We start from the raw sequence: 17,210 nt of genomic DNA on the forward strand, positions 1-17,210 counted from the left end.
ATCAGCTACAAATTATTAGCTACAAAAATTCTCTTTCCCTTACTCTAATTATTAAATAATATAATGGCTCTCATATAGGAAAGTCAGAGCACTCTGCCACAAAGGGGAGTATTTACCTTGGAAACTACCGTTATTGAGTAATTTGAAGTCACTAGGGTAACCTGACCGCAACACCATTCTGTAAAGTGTCAGAAATGTTGAACTGCAGATTAAACAATTCGCTCAAAATCCATTTGAAATCGCATGATAACCTGGCCATCACATAACTCTATGAAAGTACAGAAATACTAAACTGAACAAGATTAAATCTGTCTGATTAATTAAGAAATGACAGACATTTTCCTCCTTCTGTTTTTCCTCATAATATATTACATTTTGCCTGCTGCTTTACAGATATATCTCCACAACTGAGAGGAAGTGAAGATTTTAAAAGGCTTAAAAAATTATATAATAACAAAAACGGCACGTGAACGTTGATGGATCAAGATAAGCAAAAATATACCAAATATGTATGAAGCCAGAACATACTGATTATATATTATTAAATGCTTCACTTGGTAATATCTTTCTTCAGCAGACCCAGTGAAATTAAATTCATTTTCTTTAAATGTGGTTGTTTTTTTTTTTTTTTTCCTAATGGCTGAATATAAAAATATTGTCTTGCCACACTTCTAAAAGCTACTTGTATTTAACACTGATACTATAAGCTTCCATCCTTAGACTACAAATCAAATGCAATCTGCCAGAAAAATTGTGCCCTGAGGAACAAGTATGTATCTCAGTGGGAGTCATGAAAAGGCAATGGAGATTTTTCATTTATCAAAAAGCATTGTTCTCAGATGTCACTGGCACATAAGTAGAGTCTCATCAAAAGTTGAACAATAGTTTTAAATTCCTTTTTCCAATATAGAATTTAGGTGTGCTGTCAGGTAAGAGAATAATAGGTAAAACATGAAAATATATTTGCTGATATCTCTCTTGTTGTTTATTACAATACATCAAATACTGCTTCTTCAAGGAAACAAGATTGACATTAAAAGAGAGGCATTTGTGGTTATGAAAGATAGGAGGCAAAAACAGTGCCCTGAATGTATTCATTGTGAAAAATATTATACAGAAATAGTTTACAGAACTCATCTTCTCAAACCCAAAGGCTTCAAACCTGTTATTAAACATCTAAAGTAAAGAAAAATGAAATATTCCTAAAGGTCAAAGGACTTGGGCAGGTAGGTAGTTTTTAAAGAAAGCTGAAATACATATAGCCTTTGAAGGATAGGGAAACTAACAGTGTACTTTGTTTTGGTTTGGTTTGTTTTTTCTTAAAGCAGAAGACAAAATATGAGTATCATACTGTAGGCTTAACAAGCTATGAGATGGCTGTGTCACTAGCCAAAACTTCTACATGGTCTTTCTATCAAGCCAAACATAAATTACTGTTCTGAGAAAATGCCTCCTCTAAGAAATGAATAAACAAACAAAAAAAACTTGTTATTTTAAACTCAGCACATTGAAGGATAGAGAAAACTGGGGTTCGAAGGAGTTCCAGAAAAGTAAACCTAAACCCAAATATTTCCAAAGTATAATAGAAATAATGCTTTCTGGGACCCAGAATTTTTGACTGTATGAATAACATAATTTGCTCTGCTGAATCTTCTGAACATGCTGAATGATAACTATAACCAAAATGAAATTAACTTCAACTCTATTTACTTAGTATCCCAGAAGTTTGCTGGTATATTCACAAAATTGTAATCCAACCTACTGAGTTCAAACAATTTTTAGAACAGAGGAAGTGTTAAATAAGCTATTTCTAAACCAGTGAGAAGGCAAGGATGAATTTCTTAGCATATCCTCCATTGTTCAGTCTACCAAATGATGACTTTCTATTGTTTCCACTATTGAGTTATTTGTAATTTATTTCTATATCATGCTTTTCTTTACATCTAGCAGATAGAAAAGTTTCTTGTACCTATTTAAGACATAACAATCTATATTGCATACAACATAGAAAGTGTTTACTGCTTTTTACAGAACATTCTTATTTTGAAATTTTTCACAGCAGCTGTGGCATAGGAAGAAAGCTGTAACTGTGAAGTTGGAAAGAACACAGAACCTCTATTTTTTTTTAACTTTACACCTGACTGTATCTAAATTTCTAGACAGAAGGATGATGCCAGATAAAAGAGAAGCAGCTTTATAACTAATGCCCCATGATTATAAAAAAAAGACAGGAAAAAAGTATATTTTGGAGTTTCCTTTCAAATCAAGCTACATCTGAAGATGTGGAAAATCACTTGTTCAAGAGTACTCACCACTGCTCTTATACGTAACAGCAAGATGAATAAATCATTAACAACATTTCCAAATCAAACATACCTCAAAGACATTCGTGTCTTAATTCTTCTGAAGAATTACTACTTCAGCTGCCTTTTTGTCTTCTGGTCCTGAATTTGTTGTGTAGCCTAAGAAAAATAAATCACAGGTTACTTTCAAACTGAAAGCATAAAGCTAGACCCAGGGAAAAACAAAAACAAAGACAAAAACCAAACCAAACCAAACCAAAACTTAATAGCATTGCAGTTAATTCCTCTGTAATCCTACCTCATTATCTTAAGCAAATAAATCTCTGGAAAGGATTGCCTTATTAAAAGGGAATTAGAAAACTGAATGTCATCTGTGCAGGGAGACATTCACTTACAACGCAATCAGTAAGGAAGCTCATAAATAGGGCACTATCTAAAAATGTTCCTATTAGGCAATCCTTAGCAGATTTTCAACAGATATGTATGTAACTATGATTTCACAAATTCCTAAAATTAAATGGCCAATACAATTTACTATGACTTCCAAGAGTCTAAAAATTGTAGTAATTTAGATTCTACAGAAAAAAAAAAATTATAAAGATATGTAAAATGCATCAATAGTGTCTATTGAATTTTCATACCTCCCACTCTCGTATGTCACCATAATGTTTGCTTTATCAAGGTGAACTTAAAAAAAACCCCAGTTTATTGTTTTCTGTTTTTATTTTTATAACCATACAAAATTAGGAGGCATAGACCCTATGTGTATTTTAAGACTCATCACAGATTTTTAGAAGTGCACATGGAGTGAATAAGCAGTGAAGAATTACTGCATGCTACAAAAAGAAATCAGAGACAAACTACTGCAATCACTATAATTGTTAGAATGTTGTAACTTTTCTCAGAGAATGCTTATCAATTTTAAGCATTTTTTTATATACTAGTTAGAAAGAAACATGGGTTATCAGATCCTTAGCAAAAAAATCAATACTATCACAACAAAGATTTTTCTTATTAATAAGAGACAACTTTATTATTAACTTAAAAGAAAATCACAGATATCTGTAGAAATAAATTGCCCTTTACATTCTTATCTTCATTACTATTGAACTTCTCAGCTTCACTTTAAAATACTCTGATCTTAATCATCCTATGAGTTATTCCTTACTTCAAATTATTTTGTATATCTGGACCAATAAAATCAAATTATTCTAAAAGACAATAATGGAAAACACAGCTTGCCTGAAGGGTATGCAAGGATAACAAAAACAAGTGAACTCAGCTCTAGAAGATTATTATGTCATATGAAACCACAATACAGTGTGGAAAAAAAAATAATGAAGATGGTATTCAAACGAAAGTATAAAAGGCAGACAAAGCCAGAACAGAAATTAAAAACAACTGAGAAGAGTTCATTGGAGCTTTGTTCATACCCACAAGCCAGCAATATAGCAAGTCAGAAAGATGTTAGGAAACTAGTTTCTGAAAATACCTGGTTCTAAGTCCTTTACTTCAGTATTTCTCAAAAGAAAAAAAAAAAAAAGAAAGATCACACACATGCCAGTGCATGCTATTATTCAGATACATTAAGCAAGTACAAGTCTTCAAATGCATAGTTTCATGGACCAAGAACACACATTTAAAAGTTGTTTGTAGTATCTCACACAAATCATAACACCTTTATATCGCTAGATTAGGTGGAGTATTTAATCAGATCTATTGATTTTACAGTGTTTGCTCAGACTTGAGAAAATGCCCAGTTCTTTCTACCATCTTTTTTTTTAGTATATTTATTTTTCTCCTGATTTTGGTTGGTTTGTTGGAGTTTGTTGTTTGTCTATTTGTTTTGAAATTTTAAAGGCTCCTATTGATTTGGTATCTTCGTTGTTCATGTATTTGTTCACAAATCTGTTGTTTTCTTCTCTAATGTGCTTTAAGACCCACAATTCCAGTGCTATATATCTATATTTGCCAAACAATTTAAGAAATGTATAAAGTATTCATTCTTAATGATATCAGATTAAAAGAAACCCATTGGCTTTGTCTAATCCTTCTAGACATTTGAAAGTCAATATTTACTATCAGAAAGGCTTTGCCATTGCAAACTGACAGTCTTAGGTTTGCTTTCTCCAGCCAATTTGTTCCTGCAGTACACAGTTGTGTGGAAGGTTGTAAAGAATTACTGATCCATTTGCACCCTAATATTCAGAGAACTTGAATTTTAGAGACCTAGTTTCTTTAAGGGAAATCACTGTCATAAAATGCATACTAAGAAAAAATATTAAAAAGCAAACAAACAAAACCAACAACAAAACAGTTTATTTGTGAAACACAGAGTGGAGTCAGTTATGCTGTGTATAAAGTATGGACACATATACATTCAACTCTTGTCATTGTGGTAGTGTATTCTTGGAAATCATCATTTGCAGGTTTCAGGAAAAATAGTAAAAAACCAAAATTCTTTCATTATAGGTTTTCCACTGCCTCACGTTATGTGAAATGCCAAGTTATGGCTCCTAAGTTTAGAAACACTAGTATGATTAAATTAATAATAAATCTATTTAATGCTAAAAAAAAAAAAAAAAGAAAAGAAAAGAAAAAGGAAAATAAAAAAGAAAATAAAAAAGAACATAACAAAGTTAACCAGACTGTGGGAGTACAACTAACTAATATTTTAATTATTTTGATATTGTGAGCAATTACTGGTGTCACTAGTTACTAATGTCAGCCACTTTTTCATTAAAGCTCACTTTGCTTATAACAATGTGAATGTGGACTAGTAGCTACTATTTGTGTTTGTGTCATAGTACCCAGCTCGGAATGATTTTCCCAAGCTAACAGCTGGTGAAGACAGGTATGAAACATGGATTTTTCTTTTTGTTTTCCCAGGGAGATTTTTTTTTTTTAAAACCTATTAAACACTTCAGTATATCTTTACCTACAGAAAAACAACAAAAACAACAGCAAAAACAACAACCCAGCTTGCAGACGCAATGACAATGACTAAAGTCTTCAGGTTACAGCTGAAGTCTTCAGCTATGGCTTACCTGTATTCTAAAATCGATTACTTGGTCTCAAACAATTCAAACTACAATTGGAAATATTTCAGTTTCTGAAGACAAGAAACTAAACTATTTTGTTGATTTTCAACCACCTGACAGGAAAAAGAACTTAAACATCAACACAGAGAAATTGTGTTTATATGGGTGGCATTAGCATCACTTAATCATCTTTTCTACAAAGAAAAAAAAAATAACGCATTGTAAAAACAAAGGAGTCTGCTGTCGTTAAAGAGAAGACAAAATAATAAAACAGAATGAAAATCCCCTCAAACTCATGTTGATCAAAGCCATGTACTATCCAAGGCAAGATCAGGTAGAGTAATTTGACACACTCAGTCTACAAGAATTTACAGGATGATCTTCTGAGCTCTACCCTACATTTAACACACTAGCCTCACAGATCTGTGGACGATTTTAAGCTGAAGTGGAATGAAGAAAACACTGTTTGGCTCTTTTTCTTAGTTGTCCACTTTTCCTACCATTATTTTTCCTTTACATTTCTGAAATATTTATAGATGGACTTCTGCTTGAATTGTTTATGATTTTTTAATTAATGCAAGAGAGAGCAAAGTTAATATAAAAATGTTCCATTTGAAAATAAGATTCAGGTTGCCTCATATCCATATAATTTTTACCATTGTATTTTCCAGTATAAGTTGCTGTTCTTAAACACAGTGCTGAACTAAACACAAAGAATTATGATGCCAATTGAAATCCTTCACTTTCCAAAGTTCAAGCATGCTGCAATTGATTCTTTCCTTTCCTGTTTCTACTTAGAACAAAGAGTATCCTGATGTTCTTCATAGAACAACTTGGGTGTTTTGGAAGAACTTCAAGAATATTTCAATTTGCACTCTAGAAATATATTTTCAGCAAATCTAATTAATACTTTCTTACACCCAAATGCACAGTGAGGTGCTAAGCATCTGAGACCACAAACGGAAATGCTTTCAGGGCTTAACTTTGACACTTTTCAGCTGTTATTTTCAATTAAATTCCCATTGTAATGAGATTGTGATTCTAGGAGAAATGTTATAACATTTCTAGGGTAAAAATTGCCAGGTTTGAAATTACACTATGTTTCACTAATTTACCTGAGAATAATAAAACTAATGAGGAGAAGGGAAGGGGAGGGAAGGGGAGGGAAGGGGAGGGAAGGGGAGGGAAGGGGAGGGAAGGGAAGGGAAGGGAAGGGAAGGGAAGGGAAGGGAAGGGAAGGGAAGGGAAGGGAAGGGAAGGGAAGGGAAGGGAAGGGAAGGGAAGGGAAGGGAAGGGAAGGGAAGGGAAGGGAAGGGAAGGGAAGGGAAGGGAAAGGGAGGGGAGGGGAGGGGAGGGGAGGGGAGGGGAGGGGAGGGGAGGGGAGGGGAGGGGAGGGGAGGGGAGGGGAGGGGAGGGGAGGGGAGGGGAGGGGAGGGGAGGGGAGGGGAGAGGAGAAGAGAAGAGAAGAGAAGAGAAGAGAAGAGAAGAGAAGAGAAGAGAAGAGAAGAGAAGAGAAGAGAAGAGAAGAGAAGAGAAGAGAAGAGAAGAGAAGAGAAGAGAAGAGAAGAGAAGAGAAGAGAAGAGAAGAGAAGAGAAGAGAAGAGTTGGAAGGGACATACAACAACCATATAGTCCAACTGCCTGAGCAATTCAGGACTGGCCAAAAGTTGAAGCATGTCATTAAGGGCATTGTCCAAACACCTATTTAACACAGACAGGCTTGGAGCATCAACCTCTCTAGGAAGCCTGTTCCAATGTTTGACCAGCTTCTTGGTAAAGAAATGCTTCCTAACGTCCAATCTAAACCTCCCTTGATACAACTTTGAACCATCCCCACACATCCTATCACTAGATACCAGGAAGATCAGCACCTCCCTCTTCACATCCTCTTCTCAAGAAACTGTAAAGAGGCATAAGGTTGCCCCTCAGCCTCCTTTTCTCCAAACTAAACAAATTCCTTAGCTGCTTCTCATAGGATATTCCTTCCAGTCCCTTCACCAGCTGTGTTGCTCACCTCTGGACAGATTCAAGGACTTGAACATCCTTCTTAAATAGGGGCGCCCAGAACTGCACAGACTATTCAAGGTGAGTCCACAACAATGCTGAATGCAGTGGCATAATCACCACTTTTGACCTAGGAACACACTCACAATTATTTCTTTTGGTTCTAGTTCCACAACGGTAAAACATATCCTTACTTGATACCTATCTTTCCTGAGCAAAAGGCCTGCAAGTTAAATAACATGTGATGCATTTTTTTTTCTTTCCCCTCTTATTTTAGATGATGTAATCAGGGACATCTACTATACAGGCCCAATCTCACTTGCCTATCATTTGATCTTTATAAGACATTAATATCCGTACAGGCATGTAAGTCTCTAAGATGGAGAACTGCCATTAATCCTATTTCTCAGCTGAAAGTGAATGCAGCATTCAGGATTTTTACCTGTACCTGTTAATGAATCCTTAAATATTTAGATTATTTTTCTTCACTATGAAGAGGAAATCAAACAAAGAAATACTCCTGTTTCACCAAATCTAGTACTTCCACTAACTTCTGAACAAGCATTCCTAGAAGTTTTTTCTCCTATACCTGTTTCTTTAAAGATCCATAGAAATACTCAGACAATATGAAAATTAATTATACACTACACCAATTAAGCTCTAAGTATATGAAATCAGGACCATAATGTGGGAGTACGTAAATGCCACGATGTCACTGAAGTGTATACATGATTCAAAGGAGTACAAGAGGTTCTTGAAAACCATGTATACAACAGTTCAAGAGAAAAGCAATCTGGAAATCAAGTGGAAAAGAGGGTAAAAATATTTTGAGTAGCAATCAGATCTATGAAAGTATTTTAAACCATTATTTATACCCTATAGTCTCACATAGTTAAGGCATCACTCGTGTTTCTTAGAAATTGGTTAAGAAAGTGCTACATTTTTTCTAGGTTGTGCTTTTTACCTGAATTAGATCCATTAGAACCCAGTTCTTTTGTTGCCAAACACACAGCCTTACTTTCTTCCAGTTTCTGATTTTTTTTTCCTTATACTGGATTAAAGTAAGATCTAAAATATTAGGAACCGGTATATCACCAAGCAATGTTTCCCAAGTACAGTTCAATGCAGTTATTCACTGACAGAAGAATAAACCACAGCCAGAATTCTGCTGCAGATTTGGGCCACATTTCTGTCTCTGTCTCCTGTATTGATTTTTTCTGTTTTGTTCCCATATGCAGGCTCAAATTCATATTGAGAGCTATATAAAGAGAAAGAATTGGAGGCTGAAGGAAGAAAACACAAATAAATCTTCGAAAAAATCCTTATTAAACATGATTGTTATACTGTTTTTTCTCAAGACAAGCAGGCAAAATTTCACAGAAGTCCTAGAAACATACACTTTTGAGTGCTTAATAGCATTTTCCTGTTTGAAGATGCGTTCTTAACAGTGAATTTAAAATCTTGTCTTAGTTTTAGACATCTGTATCTTACTATATTAATGATGTAAATTGTTTATGATTTCAAGACCAAAATGAAGTATGTTAAATCCCATTTTCACTTAAATGCTTTGCTTAAAAAAATATCCATGACCATCTAAGTCTATCTTATCAAAACTATTCCTAATGATCTATCCAAACATCCCATGGAAGTGAAAAACTGGAAGCATAATGTGGGCACAGACAACAGTGTTCCAGCATCTGTCAGTGACACAATTTACTAGAACAGTCCTAAGATCATTTGCAATAGTACTTATGTATGTACAGTAGAAACCAGCGTTTAAAGACCACGTTAGAATTTAATTGGAAAAAGTGACCCTTCACTTACTAAAGCATTACATCTTAATTACAAGGAAGCCATAATAAATTAGTTTGCTAAATCTCTGGCTGAAATAGATCATAGCTGTGTCTTACCAATTAACCTTTCAATGCAAAAAATCCAAATGGTTTCTAGTGATTTTGTTTCCAAATCACGTTAGGTGGGAAGTGTTCTTATGCATGCAGCACAACTCAACCACTGATCTCAATTCATTAAAAAAAAAAAAAAAAAAAAGAAAACATAAAAAATGGAAAAGAGAAAAATGAAAATATGTTTTAATTGTTTTAATATTTGAAACAGAATTTTGTTTCTATCATTTACTCTTCTCCAATTAACTAAAGTAGGAGTTCCAAGTAAAAAATACTGTCAGTGGGAGGGGATAGTCAAACTAATAGTAATGTAAACTTCTGAATAAATGGGAAGTTTATTGGAATGCTTCATCTTAGTTTACACCTTGTGTATGTTACAGATATAAGCACACACATATACAGATAACTACTATGTATTTTTACACTACTTACATGCTTAGTGACAGTCAGAAAAAAAGTAAGAACACTCAATATTACCAGAATATTGCACATCTTCCCAAATCAAAATTTTATCAAATTCAGTGTGACTGGCTTTAGCAAAGTTGTGTTTTCTGACACAAACATAGTCTGTTGTTAAAACTCCAGGTGAGTATAACCATGACTTACTCTCAATTCAGACAACAGTCTCAGACTTATGACCGCAGTGACATTTTAATTTATATAACCAAAAGGACAAAACTAAATGTTTAGCACCAAGATAAAACCAGACTTACTACAAAGCAAATATGTAAGACAGAGGGATATAGCTGTATTAAGCAGAAACAAGAAAAAAACAAAAACAGAGGAACAGCTTTAGATTCACTACACCAACATCATAAATCTTCTTCAGAGAATGATAGTGAAAGCCAAAACTGATATTAGCTTATTTTTCTGTCAAACAATCGAGTGATAGCAAATGGCTCCCTTTGGATTTATAGAAGTAAAGGCTCTGCTTTCCTTCAGACGGCTTGAAGTCTGATGATATTCTTCACAAAAAAAGAGACACCCCAAGGTAAACGAAGCAACCAATATTTTTAAACCATCACTTAGAAGATCATTTCTGAGCTCACAGAAGGTCCCACAGCATATTCTAAATTGCACTCTGGCATACAATCTTTTCTTCATAATCAGGTCTCAGTCTGTTCAGTGAGGTTACAAAACAATTTTCTTTTTCTCACAAATTGACTCTATGTTGAAAACAACCGGTGACTTGAGGGAGAGGAAAGGACTTGAAATGACTGAAGGCTTTGTTGAGTGTACAGTACTGACTGCAGTTGCCTGCGTATCTGGGGAGCAGAGCAGCCAACTAGTCCAGATTAGGAGTAAAAAGGAAGAGACGAGGATACAACAGTGCATGTAGCTGGAGAACATCAGAGAAGCACTTTGTTTTCCTTAGCCAAATTTTTGTTATGATGTTCTTTAAATTAAAAAAAAAACCCAATAAGTAAAGGTGAAATTAAAAGACTTATCTGTCAACTGGAACACAATATTGAGGTGAGAGAACTAACCACTTAATAGTCTGATAAATCACTTACTGCCGTATGATCATGAGCAGTTTAGGCAGATTAGGCAGTTTTCTAACCTCATGAGTGGGTCAGACAATTGCCATGGCCTGCATAAGGTGAATACCAAGGAACTACTCGGAGTTTCAGCATACCAGAATAAGAAATAGGTTATGAATGAAGGATGTCTTATCATATGTCACAAGAGATAGTCTGTATTCAAGGTTTAAATGTTTGTTAAGTCAAATATGAATGTTTAATAAACTTCATTAAAAAGAATAAAAGAATCTTCTCCTTCAATCTGATATATTCAAACACTTTTGTTTTTCTTTTTTTTTTTTTTTTAGATAAGAGCACAAACACAGAAAATATTTCTAACTAGAGAACAATACAGTATTGCTGTCAATTGCTTCCCATTCAAGAAACTGCAAGCCTAAACTGGTACAGTGTTCCATTAGGGACATCATATAATGCCTAAAAATGAAAGAAAGTGAAACAGAATCAGCGAGATTTTTGTATTATATATTGAGCATGCCATCCCACCTGTATTGGGAAGTGCTGGTCTTGCTTCGAAGAAAGGTGAAAGACAGGCATAATTACTCAAAGAATGAAAAATTTCACTTGTGTGGCAGTTGCACTCCCCTTCGCTCTGAGAACTGCTATGGCAGTTGCATTCCCCCCCTCTGAGAACTGCTGTGGCAGTTGTACACCCCCCTCTCCTTCAATGGGGCAGTTAATGGCTCTTTTGCAGACCGGGAGTCAATTGAACAGGGTCATTAGCAGAGGAGGAGGGGCTCAGAGAGGCTTCTGGAATGCCCACAGCCAGATCTGATCAGACTATAAAACGGGGTTCCCGCCAAAGATTCCCTTTGTGTGGTCTTCTTGGAGCAGCAGGTCTGTGCCAGAGTCATCCCCTTAGGTGGGAACGCCATCTAAGGAAACTTCCCAGGACTGGGAGCGCATCACCTCCTTGTTTGGATGAGTGATAATTTAAGTCCTTGCCAATCAGACAAGTGTAGTCCTTGCCAAACCAGGCCAGTGTTTATCTCCTATGGGTATCCAGGGCAGAGAGCTCTGGTTTTGTTTCTTGTGAGTGTGTCCATGCACGCTGCGGATCCTCATTATTGTCATTTGCTGCACCCCAATAATCTCCTAAACAGATGTTCTAACCTTTATCTTATGTTATCGGAGTGCTAACTAATTGTATAAACCCTGCTTTGGTTGGTTCATTGGCTGTACTTTTCCAGCCAGAATACAGTCTGTTTTGGAACTTGTTTTGGCACCTAAAACTGACTTTGGGCTCCCTCCGTGACAACTTGCTTCACTTGTTTCATTTGGATATTTCCCTCTCTTCTTTATAGCAAAGGAAGTACACACTATTCAGAAGATCTAAGAGATCTGGTTTGGAATTTCTGAAGTTTACAAGTGTCTCCTTCAATAAATATGTAACACAGCACTTACTAAAGAAAATAGACTTCTGTGAAGAAAGATTTTTCCATTTTCCCATGATATTATAGGACAGATGTACACTTTGTTATTTCTTCACCTACCAAGGGAAAGGAAAAGAAACTGAGACTCTACCTCTTCTAGCCTAATTTTTCTCTTTTCAGTTTGGGACAGTATACATCAGAGTCTGCAGACACAAAATCTATGTTCATTCTGCCTTACTTTTCAAGAAAACCACAGTAATTTTCAATGAAGCATTCTCAGTACCACTATGAACCTTTTAGAACAGACTAAGGAAGGTGAGAAACAATATTTAAATTTTTGGAGGCTACTAGTTCTATACCAAAAGTAAAAATAATGTGCCCATATACCTAAAATATTGAAAGGAAGTTATTTAAATAATAACAAATAAAACAAACAAACAAACAAAAAAAACCCTTAGTCGTTGTTTTTGGTTTTAAGAAAAAAAAAATAAAGATAGTTCCATTTTCACTCCTGGAGAAACACTCCATTATTCCATGTCAGATGAATTCACTCTGCTTCTGTGACCAGTGGACTTTTCTGTGTGTTCCTTTCTCCTAGATAAGCTTTAGCTGTCAGTCCTGCATCATTTTACCTGTTGGTTTTAAACTGGTCTGTATCTGTACACATACTTCTTTATATTGATCTGTTAACTTGAGTTGCCCAAATGTGCTGTGCAGGGTACACAATTTAGCAGTAACAATACTTCTAATGCAGCCCAGGACACCACCAGCCTTCTTTGTGTTTCACATGGTGTCCACCACGACCCTCAGGTCCTTTTCTGCCAAGCTGCTTTCTAGCTGGTCACCCCCCATCATGTACTGGTGCCTGGGTTTGTTCCTCCCCAGGTGCAGACTTCACACTTCTCATTGTTCCTCACAGTTCACCTGTCCCTGCTTCCACCTTCTGTATTTTTCTCCTTTGCCAAGGAGATACTTGTTTATCCATATTGTGCTCCTGGTACTTTTGCCCAACCTTCTGTTTGTAAGGATGGACCAACAACAAGTGTTGAAGTATTTATCAAATGGTTTTCTCAGCAGTCTAACACATGGGAGTTGAATTAATATAGCTATGTATACAAACAGTGTATTTAACATCATTTAAGTAAAATTTGTATGAAATCAACATAGGCAGGAGGTGGACTCTACACTGATAGTACTGTCCTTGTTTTATTCTAGTCACCATCAGAGAAAAAACAGTGTAGCTGCTAAACAGATTAGGGGAATATAATGAATCTATGAAATGGCACTGAAGTGTTGTCTCGTCTGTCTTCCAAAAGCCTTTATTACGGTATTTTTGTGAGGCACTTCCAATAAGTGTTAAAGCAGGTCTCTCTGGCAAGCTGTACCACTCTTCTACCCAAAAAAGCTAAGAGCTTTCTAAGAGTGAATACAGAAGAAAACGTTTTGCTTTTTCTTAGTAATTTGCTTTTGCTTAAGTGCCCAACTTACTGCTGTTTGGACTGCAGGTAGTTAGACTAATCCCCAGTAAAGTAAGGCTTTATGTACATTCAAGAAGTACTTAAACTGAAACAGCTGATTTAAAGCTGCTGTCTTCATCATTAGCATGCTAGCAGGGGACTCCCAAATCGCTAGTTTAAGAACTGTTACTCGGTCGTTAAGGAATTTTTCAAAGTGCTGCACCAGCACTCGGGAAACTTCAAAACATAAAGAACTTGTTTTGCACCCAGCTAGTTACTGACACTTCTCAATTACTGTGAAGTTTAAAACACATTTTGCAAAAGTGCAAGAACTGTACAATGTGAGGAGGAAGTAAAACATCAAGCCTTCAGCACTCATTAAGTACTGTACTTGTGATGATTGCAGTTACCTGTATTGTTCTGTTGTGAGATGATTACATGATCACTCCAGAGGGATACACAATATTACAGTAAAGTAATGAATTAGCACCTCAGCCAGACTGTTAAATCTGTTTTGTGAAGGATGAAATACACATACAAGAGAGGCAGAGAATACAGTCAGTGACTGTCCTCTAGCAGAGAGATTTTTTTCCATTTTAAGAATTCCTTTCTGGGTGCCCATGTGCAATCACATGATGAACATAAGTAAGCCAAACAAACTTACCTGTGGGAAAACATCCACACATATTTTGTATCGTGTATTCCCACACTTACATAGACAACTTCTTGATAATTTTGAAAGAAACTGTTGTGCTTTTAGTGTAACAAAAATTAGTTTATTCATTTAGGTAGGTAAAATGGATTTAGCAGCCAATTTTACTAATAATAATCTTATATAAAATAAAAAGTAAAAAAAAAAATCAGGAAAAAGCATGGCAAAAAAAAGCCAACATCGCCATCACCTGCTGCACTGCACAGACACCCATTTTAAAAAGCAATGGATTGAAACAGGTATTTAAATCAATATTTAGGTTAATTAAGTAACTTACACATTCTCTTACTAGTTCCAAATATATCTGCCATTCCTGACATCTGAAATTCCACTTTTACACAGTCTCTATAAAACCTCTGTGCGCCTGGAAGTTGGTCCTATCTCCTCTGAAATAAGAGCACACAACTCCCACTCACAAAAATTCCAAATAATTCTGTAGGGATGATAACTGTAGAGAGATAACATATTTGGTCTTCTCTTTCACTTAACAGTCTGAGTTGTTGTAAGAGACTGCTGCTTGGGATAGTTCCTGTCTTTTTCCACCTGTGCTCCTGGAATACCACCAGCTGACAGGAACAGAAATTAGGTTAGATACTAAGCACAACTTTCTTGCTGAAGTGCTTCTTCATTTTCCATGGAAGAATATAGAAATTATAGGCTGAGAGGTTGTTACTGTTTTATTCTTTCATTTTTCATAATGGAGCAAGAATTTGTCAGGGCAATACAGAGTAATTTTGACCTGCAGGGAAAAGGGGATGCTTTTCATCTTAAGGACTGAAAAGATAGCAAACAACATATGAAAAGCAGTAAAGTATTAGAAACCCCTCTTTTCCTCTAAGAGCCTGAAAGGGGACAAAAAGTAAAATTGCAAACAGCAAATGTAAACAGAATATATGAAATCTCAGTAAAATTTTGTGCGCCTTTTTAAAAAGTAAGATGAAACTCTAGATTCATTCTGGTTTTACTAAGGATGTAGATCTCCCAGATCACATTACAGTACCTCCTGTATGTGTGTTAACTCTGCACTTCACGTACTCAACACCATAAAGACTAGTTACAGGCAGTGACAGCTAAGTTATCTCAAAGTTGCATTAGTACTGAAGCAACAGAGAAGTCCTGTACAATTTTTAACAAAAAATAAATTAAAGTGAATTTATCAATTCTTCTAATAAACGGTTTCCATGTAATTGCAGTTCCTGTATTTTGTAGTGTGTTCATCTCAGTAAGACACTTTTTATTATAATCATATTAAGCATCTGAATCTACTTTTAACATTATTAGAATTAGCACATACAAAAGGTTTTGAAAATAGACCTGATAAGGATTATTTTTACACACACACTTTCAATCTCCATGAAGTATCTTAACAGATTGCAGGTGGATTAACCTGCTGAAATATAGACCTTTAAAATGTCTTCATCAGTTAATCACTTAGACTCTCTTTAGGGTCATTGGAGTGAAAGAGGCATTTGTGCAACTCATCCTGACATAGACATCTGTAACAGGTCAGACAAGTTGCTTACTACTTTCCATCAATTAGAAAGCTGTGAGCAGTCTCACCACTAAAAATTACTTTTAGGTAAATATTGTGGTAATCATGCTAGACCCTGGAGACCTTTCTAGCAAGTGAAGTTAAAGTTCTAGCTTGACCTCCCAAGAGCTTCAGAGCAATGTTACACCTACAGTTCTGGTACTCTGTATTGTCTTGAAAAAGATTAAAAGTTTGCAGAATCGAATAGGTGAGACATATTCACTTGCATGTGCTTTATTGCAACTGAAGTTAATCTCGGAAGGCAAACCAGGCACAGACAAATTACTCCACCAATATCACATGCATTGCCCTGCTTCGAAACGACACAAGTTTCTAGAGGTTTTAAACAGCTTTTAACCCCCCTTCCAATCTGTATCTCTCCAGCATTATGTTCTGTCACCTACTTTTTTGTGATATTCAAAGTATAATTAATATAATGTAAAACATATCTCATTCTGAATATCTTGGATACATACTTAACAAGTCTTTCAGAAAAATAAGTGTCTAATGATTCCATTATTTTTAGATGGGCATACAAATCTGCTAAGGCAAACTGATTCTACAGGTTCATTTTCTTCAAAAATTACTTGGTGTGCCCAAGGACAGAACAGTAGGCCTTTTGATACCTGTACATTACCAGTTATCACTAAGAACACAGTATGAGCAACTTGTTCCACAAAAAAAAAAAAAAAAAAAAAAAAATGTAAATTATTCTTCCTACAGATATGTTTGTTCCTATTTTTACAACGACATCAGCTCTCCAGCATCCCTATCACACCTCTACTAAACAAAAGATTGTACATGTTGTGCCTGCAGCTTTTTGTGCACTGAAATGATAGCACAAATATGATGACTGGCTGATTAGCTGCTACAAACAGCATATGTGATCCTCAAGTCCTGTCCTGTCTGTCCTCCCCTCAAAGGAACACTAATGCTGCTTTCCCATTCAACTCCTTAACCAGTTTTTACACAAATAACATACAAACTTAACGACCTATGAGATTTCTTCCTTTCACCTTCAATCAAAACTGGCAAAGCAATTCAGAATTCAGGAAGGAAGGACTGGCAGACAGAAGCAGGCAGTGTCATTAAACGACATTTAAAAAGGAAAACAGCACAAGAGTAACCAAAGCATGTAATGAAAATACAGATTAAGAATTCATTGTACGTAGAAGTAGTAACTAAGTCATCATAAATTAAATTGTAGGACAATATGCACTGATGGACTATAATAGCTATGTAGATTCTGTTCTGCTGCTCTGCCAAGACAGTGCTGATTGTCATGGTTCAGTGCAGCACTGTGCATGAGAACTAGCTGCAAAATTGTTCTTCCCACTACATTTGCCA

General features: G+C 35.6%; 1 protein-coding gene across 1 annotated transcript in view; it reads right to left on the reverse strand.

Moving 5' to 3' along the window:
* The window catches only part of CDH18 (cadherin 18), a 560,106-nt gene that overhangs the window by 329,236 nt on the left and 213,660 nt on the right, over positions 1-17,210 (reverse strand). Inside the window, exon 4 of the mRNA XM_071804488.1 lies at positions 2,377-2,462. The gene's annotated coding sequence lies outside the window, so the exon portion shown is untranslated. The remainder of the gene's footprint in view (positions 1-2,376; positions 2,463-17,210) is intronic.

This window comes from Patagioenas fasciata, chromosome 2 (assembly GCF_037038585.1).
Source record: "Patagioenas fasciata isolate bPatFas1 chromosome 2, bPatFas1.hap1, whole genome shotgun sequence".
Lineage (NCBI taxonomy): Eukaryota > Metazoa > Chordata > Aves > Columbiformes > Columbidae > Patagioenas > Patagioenas fasciata.